At 41.8% G+C, this 10000-nt stretch overlaps 1 protein-coding gene across 7 annotated transcripts in view; it reads left to right on the forward strand.

The window, feature by feature from the left end:
• The window catches only part of clpb (ClpB family mitochondrial disaggregase), a 70386-nt gene extending 69825 nt beyond the window's left edge, over nucleotides 1-561 (forward strand). For all 7 annotated transcript variants that reach the window (XR_015509907.1, XR_015509909.1, XR_015509910.1 and 4 more), the window contains one exon: nucleotides 1-561. This exon is cut by the window's left edge. The gene's annotated coding sequence lies outside the window, so the exon portion shown is untranslated.
• Nucleotides 562-10000: the final 9439 nt, after the last annotated feature.

Consider the following 10000-nt stretch of genomic DNA (forward strand, 5'->3'; position numbering starts at 1 on the left):
TAATGTTAGCATTGAGCGATATTTACAGCTCTTTAGTTCAGCGCTTGATCTTATTAGTCGCATTAAATAATATCAGATGCATGTGTTAAACGAACATGTGCCCATTATAAGCTAATGTAGAAGTGTTTAGTGTGGTCAGTGTGCTCTCACAGAAACACACATCAGGTTATCGGCAGAAATGTAAAAGTGATGTACGCCGTGTTCACTGCTTTAGTGACACCGCTGACTTTAATAACACTCATAAATCAGCCCATGCCTGAAATAATGAAGAGCTCAGATGAGGAACACACTGTAGATGTAGTCTGTGTTTACTCGCGTCTGAGCTTTGGATTAAATGTTGAATATGAACGTCTTCATTTTGTAGAGTAATCCATCAGCTTTATTCCAAAGAAAGAGCACACCTTACACGAGGAGTCGTTTGATAACATTAGTAAATATAGGACACATTTATCCTACATGTTTGCATGGTAATTTATTTAACTGGTCGTGTCTTAATTGATTTATAAATGAACATTTACTGAGACGGTGCTGAAATAAAATAAAAATGTATGTGGAAATGCAGCAGGGTTTCATTTTTATTCCATTTTTTATTATATATATATATATATATTTAAATATAATTATATAGTCTACAGGGCGTCACGGTGGCGCAGTGGGTAGCACAATCACAGCAAGAAGGTTGCTGGTTCGAGTGCCAGCTGGGTCAGTTGGTGTTTCTGTGTGGAGTTTGCATGTTCTCCCCGTGTTGGTGTGGGTTTCCTCCGGGTGCTCCGGTTTCCCCCACAGTCCAAACACATGCGCTATAGGGGAACTGATCAACTGGCCATAGTGTATGAGTGTGTGTATGGGTGTTTCCCAGTGATGGGTTGGGGCTGGAAGTGCACCCGTTGTGTAAAAGACATGCTGGAATAGTTGGTGGTTCATTCCGCTGTGGCGTACCCTGATGAAAGTAATAAGCCGATGGAAAATTAATGAATTATATGATTTTATAATCCCTTATTTATCAGCGGTTGCCACAGCGGAATGAACTGCCAACTATTCCAGCATATGTATTATGTAGTGGATGCCCTTCCAGCTGCAACCCAGTACTGGGAAACTCATATACACTCGTACACTACAGCCAGTGTAGTTGATCAGTTCCCCTATAGCGCATGTGTTTGGACTGTGGGAGAAACCGGAGCACCTGGAGGAAACCCACGGGGAGAACATGCAAACTGTAATGTTTGGCGGTTCATTCCACTGTGGTGACCCCTGATGAATAAAAGGAATAAGCCGAAAAGAAGATGGATGAATGATGAGTGTTAACAGGAGCTGACATCATGATTCATTCATTTTCCTTCAGCTTATTGCTTTTATCAGGGGTCGCCACAGCGGAATGAACCGCCAACTATTCCAGCATGTGTTTCACACAGCGGATACCCTTCCAGCAGCAACCCAGTACTGGGAAACACCGATACACACTCTTTCACACACACTTATACACTAGGGCCAGTGTAGTTGATCAGTTCCCCTATAGCGCATGTGTTTGGACTGTGGAGGAAACCGGAGCACCCGGAGGAAACCCACGCCAACACAGGGAGAACATGCAAACTCCACACAGAAACACCAACTGACTCAAACCAGAGACCTTCTTGCTGTGTGGCGATCATGCTACCCACTGCGCCACCACACTCTAATGTTTAATGAAATGGACTGTGTTGATGATCTGAGTCATGAATATTCAGCAGTGTGTGTAAGTCATCATCTCTCCTCATCTGTTCTTCTGTCTGAAAGATGTCAAGTCAACACAGAAATAAAGCTGATTGTGACGATCACTGATGTTTGTGTTGATTTAAGTGTAAAGATCTGCAGTTTCAGTGACTGTTCTGGGGTCAGACGTTATTATTGATCATTATTAATCCTGTCAAATCTTCATCAAACAGGTGAAGATATCTGGATCAATCTGGAGAAACTGAAATACAGTGCAGGACTGTTGTGAGTCTGCTTGACGCTGTCAGATCACAACAACTAACATGCACAAGGAATGTGTGTGTGTGTATGTGTGTGTGTGTCTTCCTTCCTATGTGTCTATCTCTGAGTGTGTGTGAGCATGTGTTTGTGTGTGTGTCAGTGGTTGCATACCTGTGTGTTTGTTTGTGTGTTTGTTAGTGTGTGTGTGTGTGTGTGTGTTTGTATCCATATCTGAGAGTGTGTGTGAGAGAGTGTGTTTGTGTGTGTGTCTTTGTATATCTGAGTTGTGTGTGTGTTTGTGTTTGTATCTGTATGTGTGTGTCTATCTGAGTGTGTGTTCGTGTGTCTGTCTTTCTGTGTACATCTGTGTGTGTGTTTGTGTCTGTCAGTGCTTGTTTATCTGTGTTTGTGTGCGTGTGTGTTTGTCTGTCTGTGTGTGTATATCTGAGTGTGTGTAAGCATGTGTTTGTGTGTCTTTCTGTCTGTACATCTGTGTGTGTGTTTGTGTGTGTGTCTGCCTGCCTATGTGTCTATCTCTGAGTGTGTGTGAGCATGTGTTTGTGTGTGTGTCAGTGGTTGTATACCTGTGTGTGTGTTTGTTTGTGTGTTTGTTAGTGTGTGTGTGTGTTTGTGTGTGTTTGTATCCATCTGTTTGTCCATATCTGAGTGTGTTTGTGTGTGTGTCTTTGTATATCTGAGTTGTGTGCGTGTTTGTGTTTGTATCTGTATGTGTGAGTATATCTTAGTGTGTGTGAGCATGTCTTTTGTTGAATGTGTCTGTTTGTTTGTGTGTGTGTGTGTGTGTGTGTGTGTGTGTGTGTCTCTGTCTGTGTGTGTGTGTGTGTGTGTGTGTCTTTCGGTGAATGGTGTGTGTGTGTAAGAGTGTTTGTCTGTCTGTCTGTCAGCATTTGTAAATCTGTGTGTTTGAGAATGTCAGATGACAAGAAACACACAGGAGGAATGTGTTTGAGAATGTGTGTGTCTGTCAGTGTGTGTGTGTTTGAGAATGTCGGTCAAAAAAGAAACATGCAGGAGGAATGTGATTGAGAGACAGAGAGTGTGTGTGTGTGTGTGTGTGTATGTGTCTGTGTGTGTGTGTGTGTGTGTGTGTGTGTGTGTGTGTGTGTGTGTGTGTGTGTGTGTGTGTGTGTGTGTGTGTGTGAGAGAGCACATTCCTCCTCTTCTTCTCTGCTGTTTTACACATGTAGAGCTTCAGTCAGTTCCTGTGGGGCTGAAATTAGCATGGTAAAACAGAGCCCTGCTGCCCGCCTGGACCCCCCACAACACACACTCCTTCCTCTCGCTCAGTGTGTGTGTGTGTGTACTGTACTCACTATAATCTGTGTACCACATTGATTTACAAAATGGATGGACAAAATCTCCCTTAGAGGACGCCCACATTTGTAAGTAAAGTTTAATTTCGTTATATATATAGTAATGAATGCTGTGGTCAATATTATTCACCCCTTCAGCAATATTAGTGTTGGATTGTCTCCAGAACAAACCACTGTTATACAATGACTTGCCTAATTACCCTAACTTTACCCTGATTACCCTAGTGAAGCCTTTACATGCCACTGTAAGCTGAACACTAGTGTCTTGAAGAAGATCTAGTCTAATATTATGTGCTGTCATCATGGAGAAGAGGAACACATCAGCTATTAGAGATGAGTTATTAACACTGTTATGATTAGAAATGTGTTGGTGAAATCTGCAGTGTGGACTATAGAGGATAGATGTGTGTGTGTGTGTGTGTGTGTGTGTGTGTGTGTGTGTGTGTGTGTGTGTGTGTGTGTGTGTGTGTGTGTGTGTGTGTGATGGAGAAGAGGAGCGAGAAAACCTGCACTCCTCACACTCTTCAATGTACACTCATCGGTCACTTTATTAGGTACACCTGTCCAACCACTCGTTAACACAGATGTCTAATCAGCCAATCACATGGCAGCAGCTCACTGCATTTAGGCATGTAGACATGATCAAGAGGATCTGCTGCAGGTCAGAACGAGCATCAGAATGGGGAAGAAAGGGGGTTTAAGAGACTTTGAACGTGGCATGGTTGTTGCTGCCAGACGGGCTGCTCTGAGTATTTCAGAAACTGCTGATCTACTGGGATTTTCACGCACAACCATCTCTAGGCTTTTCAGAGAATGCTCCGACAAAGAGGAAATATCCAGTGAGCGGCAGTTCTGTGGGCGCAAATGCCTTGTTGATGAGGCCAGAGGTCAGAGGAGAATGGCCAGACTGGCTCCAGCTGATAGAAAGGCAACAGTAACTCAAATAAGCACTCGTTACAACCGAGCTCTGCAGAAGAGCATCTCTGAACACACAACACGGCCAACCTTGAGGCGGATGGGCTACAGCAGCAGAAGAGCACACCGGGTGCCGCTCCTGTCAGCTAAGAACAGGAAACTGAGGCTACAATTCACACAGACTCACCAAAACTGGACAATAGAAGATTGGAGAAACGTTGCTGCTCTGATGAGTCTCCATTTCTGCTCACACATTCGGATGCTCGGCTCAGACAACATGAAAGCATGGATCATCCTGCCTTGTATCAGCGGTTCAGGCTGGTGGTGGTGGTGTAATGGTGTGGGGGAGATTTTCTTTGGGTCCATTAGTACCAATTGAGCATCAACGCCACAGCCTACCTGAGTATTGCTGCTGACCATGTCCATCCCTTTATGAGCACAGTGTCTCCATCTTCTGATGCTACTTCCAGCAGGATAACGCAGCATGTCATGAAGCTCAATCATCTCAGACTGGTGTCTTGAACATGACGATGAGTTCACTGTACTCAAATGGCCTCCACAGTCACCAGAGCTCAATCCAATAGAGCAGCTTTGGGATGTGGTGGAACGGGAGATTGGCATCATGGATGTGCAGCCGACAAATCTGCAGCAACTGTGTGATGCTATCATGACAATATGGAGCAAAATCTCTGAGGAATATTTCCAGTAGCTTGTTGAATCTCTGACACCAAGGATTAAGCAGATCTGAAGGCAAAAGCGAGTGCCGGTACTAGTGGTCCCAGTACTGGCCTAATAAAGTGGTCAGTGAGTGTATGTCTGAGTGCCTGTGTGTATACCAGACTCTGAACACACATGCACACATGAGTGGCCGTGAACGTCTCTGCTCCATTATCATATGTGTGTGTGTGTGTGTGTGTGTGTGTATAAGTATGATCTTCTATCAGACTCTGAACACACACACACACACACACACACACACACACGCGTATGAGTGGCCGTGAACGTCTCTGCTCCATTATCGTGCGTGTCCTGTGTGTGTTATCGGCTGCCATCTCTCCTCAGCACACACACACACAGCAGTATTGATTCTCCATTTACAGGCCTGTAGCTCTGCATCTGAAGACGTAGAGATGGAGGATGGAGAGAGAGAGGGATGCAGGGATGAAGACATGAATGCACTTGACGTTGCTGCTCCTCCTGTCTGTAACCTCCCTCAGCGTTTGCTTTGTGTAGAAATAAAGCAGCTCATGACTGAACACTCCATGTGTATTCTCCTCTGTTGATTTACTCTGCCTTTACTCTATCTGCACTGTTTGTGTTGCTCTCGTTGCTTTTAAGCATGCTTCAACACATTTTTAATCTGCTTTTTTAAATCGGTGCTGTTCTTTGTTATGTTTATTTCTTATTCTCATGCTTCTTTGATTCTTGTTTGTGTAAAGCACTTTGAGTTACTATTGTGTGTCAAATGTGTCGCATAAGTGACGTTTTTTTACACACTAATTTCCAGAGGATCACCTGCTTATGATTGATCACAGCCGGTCCTGCATTGTTTATGTTTGACCAATCAGACGACTCTTATCTTATCTCAGCTCCATATCACAGCCATTTTCATTTTGAAGAATCCCCCCTTCCACCCCTACTCCTCCTCCATTCCTAGATGGGTGGCACGGTGGCTCAGTGGTTAGCACTGTTGCCTCACAGCAAGTACGTCACTGGTTCTAGTCCTTACCAAGCCAGCTGGTGTTTCTGTGTGGAGTTTACACATTCTTCCCCGGGTTCCCCGGTTTCCTCTCACCATCCAAAAACATGCAACTAAAGTTAATTGACTAATCCACATCAGCACCATAGACATGCTCCTAGTAAATAGTTATCTCTTAAGAGCGATCACTGTCTGTTCATTAGCTACTACAGCACATCAACCTGAGCTTAAACTCCCCTCTCGCCCAGCAAACGGGAGGGAGCCCCGGGCTCGAGGATCTTATGAGCTCTCCAGGGACAACATGCAAAACATGCTTTATAATCAATCATCAGCTGAGGGTGAACTCTTGAAATAAACGTTCATGACTACGGTCAGGGATATAGAGACATGTGCTTTTGTTAATCTTTAATTTTCACTCTGACCACATACACATATTAAATATGGAAAAAATTGCAAATTAAATTTACCTTCATATCTAGATTATATTTGTATATATGGATGTTTTCATGTATTAGATTTCTGTAAAGAAAATCTCTATCGGCCAATTTTATTAGGACAAAATGCTGTGTTGAAAAATCCCAGTGTTGAGTCAAATGTGGACAACTGTTGAGTTAAAAAGTGTGATTTAAAATGTAGTTAACCTAACATTTCGTCCATATTTATGCCAACATTGGGTTTAAAACAACCCAGCATGAGTGTATGAGTACACTGCAAAAAATAATATACATTCAATCAGCGTTTTGCACTAGCTGAGGTGTGTTAATAGAGGATGCAGGGCAGCCAGAGAACAGAGCATTACAGTAATCCAGCCTAGAGCTCATAAAAGCATGGACTAGCTTCAGAGATGGATCATACTTCAGAGATGGATAGCATACTTCGTAGCTCAGCGATATTTCTCAGATGAAAGAAGGCAGTTTTTGTGACATGGGATATGTGATTTTCAAAAGTCTAGTCTAGTATGACACTTAGATTTAACAGCCTGATCTCACGAGAAAACGTAAGCCTTTTACGTTTTGCCAGTTTACTGGCCAATTTGTATGAATTTGTACGAGTTCAGTCATACAAAATTGTACGATTTTAAAAAGGAGGCGTGGCACCAAACCCCACCCCTAAACCCAACCGTCATTGGGGGTTGAGCAAATCGTACTAAAATGTATGAATTAGATCGTACGAATTCATACGAATTAGCCACTAAATCCGTGAGTTCCGTAATTGCCGTGAGAGTGTGTTGGATTTAATGATGTTACAGCTTGGTGTTGTGTGGACGTTACCACTATGACGTCTATCAGACGTTGGATTTTGGTTGCCATACCTGATGAATGTCAGAATTTGACGTCAGTATGACGCTGGTTTAAGATGTTGGCTTGATTTGTGGAGTCTACACATTTCTCTGTCAATTATTTTTGCTTCATAATTAATTCTATTTATTTCCTTACGCTTTCTGGATGATGTTGTATTACGTTGTGTCCGACTATTTGTGTATTTTGAAATGGCCTTTGTACCCCCCCCCCTTTTTTTTGTTGTTGTTTTTTGCTCTGTTTATGTTATTGATTATTTCTTATGCTAAAAACAATAAAAAGATTATAAAAAAAAAGATGTTGGCTCGATATTGGATTTTGGTCACTTTCTAACAATCTAAAATCAACCAAATATCAACATCATTTGACGTGGTTATTGAACATCAAAATAACGTTGTACTTAGACGCTGTCTTGACAATGAATTTTGGTCACCTGACATCACAACCTAAATCTAAATTAATATTAACGTCTTATGACGTGTGCCTGCTGCGCTAACTAAATGCACTACAGAATGTTACGTTTTCACACACATCCGCAAATTAACTGTAAACACATCAGCTTTACACATCGTAATACTCACTACTCACTCTTGAGTACATTAGAAAGGGCTACTTTTTACTCCTACTCTGAGTAATGTTTACAGAGACTTTTACTGTACTTGCAGCACATTTTAAGCGAGTAATGGTACTTTTACTTGAGTGTGATTTTACAGTACTCTTTCCACCACTGTCTATTAGTCACAACAGCATATGTTTCAGGTCATTGTAATTAAGTTAATCATGTTTTAACTTAATTCTATAAGTTACTCGAGCTGTTTTAAGTGTTTAACATAATATAAGTTTAATGGACTCGTGAGGTTAATTTGATTCAGCTTGAAAATTGAAGGCAAGCAGGATTTTATTTACAGTGTAATTACTGTTCATTAACAGCACAAATTATTTTCAAAGTTCGTCTTGATACCCATTATAGATGTTTTATTTCTGAAATATTTTAAGAGTGTTTGGTTTTGCATATATTAACATTTTGCAGTTGTTCAATGTGGGCCGCATGGTGGGTAGCAAGTTCACCTCGCAGCACTCAGGTTGCTGGTTCGAGCCTCGGCTGGGTCAGTTGGTGTTTCTGTGTGGAGTTGGCATGTTCTCCTCGTGTGGGCGTGGGTTTCCTCTGTGTTTCCCCCACAGTCCAAACACATGCCCGATTGGGGGATTGGGTAGGCTAAATTGTTCGTAGTGTATGAGTGTGAATAAGAGTGTATGGTTGTTTCCCAGTGATGTGTTGCAGCTGGAAGGACATCCGCTGTGTATAACATATGCTGAATAAGTTGCCGGTTCATTCCGCTGTGGCAACCCCAGATTAATAAAGGGACTAAGCAAAAGAAAAAATGAATGAATGAGTTGTTTGGGGTTCTGTACAGTATATAGTTACTACAAGTACAGTAGGATTACCACATCATTGCGATTAAGAAAGATAATAAAAAACTACTCTATTGATCTCAGGAGATGTTATCTATTATCAACCAATATGGGTTTATCCATATTTTACCCAAATGTGGGCTGAAACGAAACAGTATATTAATTGTTTAAAGAACTTTTGCATTTGAACTTGAAATCAGATTGAAGTTATATGGAATATTTATGAGGGTAAAAGGTCTGTAAAGTGAACTTGTGTAATCAGATAGCATCAACACCGCAGTTTCACCGTCAAATTCAACACATTCCGCGTTTACACGTTTGGTCCTGATCGCCTTCCGTACATGACGCTCGCTTCTGTCCTGCTCGCAGTGGGGTATATGCCGAAGCATGCTAATAGGACTTTTAATTTGCCAGTAACCTGGGTTAAGCGCTTCCGGCGAATTGAATGCCAATGCAAAATCCGGTGCGTTTAAGGTCTGTTTTCTTTAAAAGTCAGCGATCTCCACTAGCTGAGTGATATCCGATTTAAAGTGGGTCTCAGATTGTACAAGAAGCACTGCATTAAATTACATTTCCCCGCCATGTCTTTATAATATGAGCATTTATTTTACCCCAGTATATTCAATGGAGCTTCTGCATTAGCCTGCCAATTCTGACTGGCGCGTGCAAGTAAACAGCTTTTTGTCTCGTTTTACGCTTGAGCAACTAAATAAATGCTAAAGTTTATTTAACTGAATGTATTTTAATGACATTACAACATCGATGCTGTATAAGGAACCGTATAAAATGGTAAAAAGTTCACAATAACGTCACCGGAAGTGTATCAGCATGGGAACAGCACCAGCTCGGCATATACCCTGTTTGGTAGGGTTTAAACGGTTAATCTTTGTTTTCTGTCGCTCATATTTAAACTGTGTCGTTTACTTTAATGAAAGTGTCACGTATTGCGTTCTTAACATCACACATCTTGCTTATTGCAGCGCCATTTTTGGAGATTTGGGAGTTAAGCGTGCACGCGTGCCACGTTGAGTTTTAATTTGTGTACTAACTCACTCGCTGAATAAACACTATAGTCATATATACCAGTGTTTTACAGTCATACTGTGGTAAAGTAGGGGAGAGTGGAGCATAAAGTAACACTTTTTAGTTTTGGCCAAATAATAAACAAAGTAATGGGCTTAGACAAACACACAGGCCTCTCCTACAGACGAGCACTGGTTGTATGATCGCCAGACCTGTGGTTTCTGTGCAGTATTGCCAAAAGTGCCAGGAGTAAATATGTTGCTCTTTACCCCTCCTGCGGGGCAAGCTGGAACAGACAGGGTTAGTTTTAACACATGCTTAAAAGGCAGATTTCACACAATTAATTTAAATCCAGTGTACTTTAAATA

The sequence above is a fragment of the Danio rerio genome, chromosome 15 (assembly GCF_052040795.2).
Source record: "Danio rerio strain M-AB ecotype USA chromosome 15, GRCz13ab, whole genome shotgun sequence".
Lineage (NCBI taxonomy): Eukaryota > Metazoa > Chordata > Actinopteri > Cypriniformes > Danionidae > Danio > Danio rerio.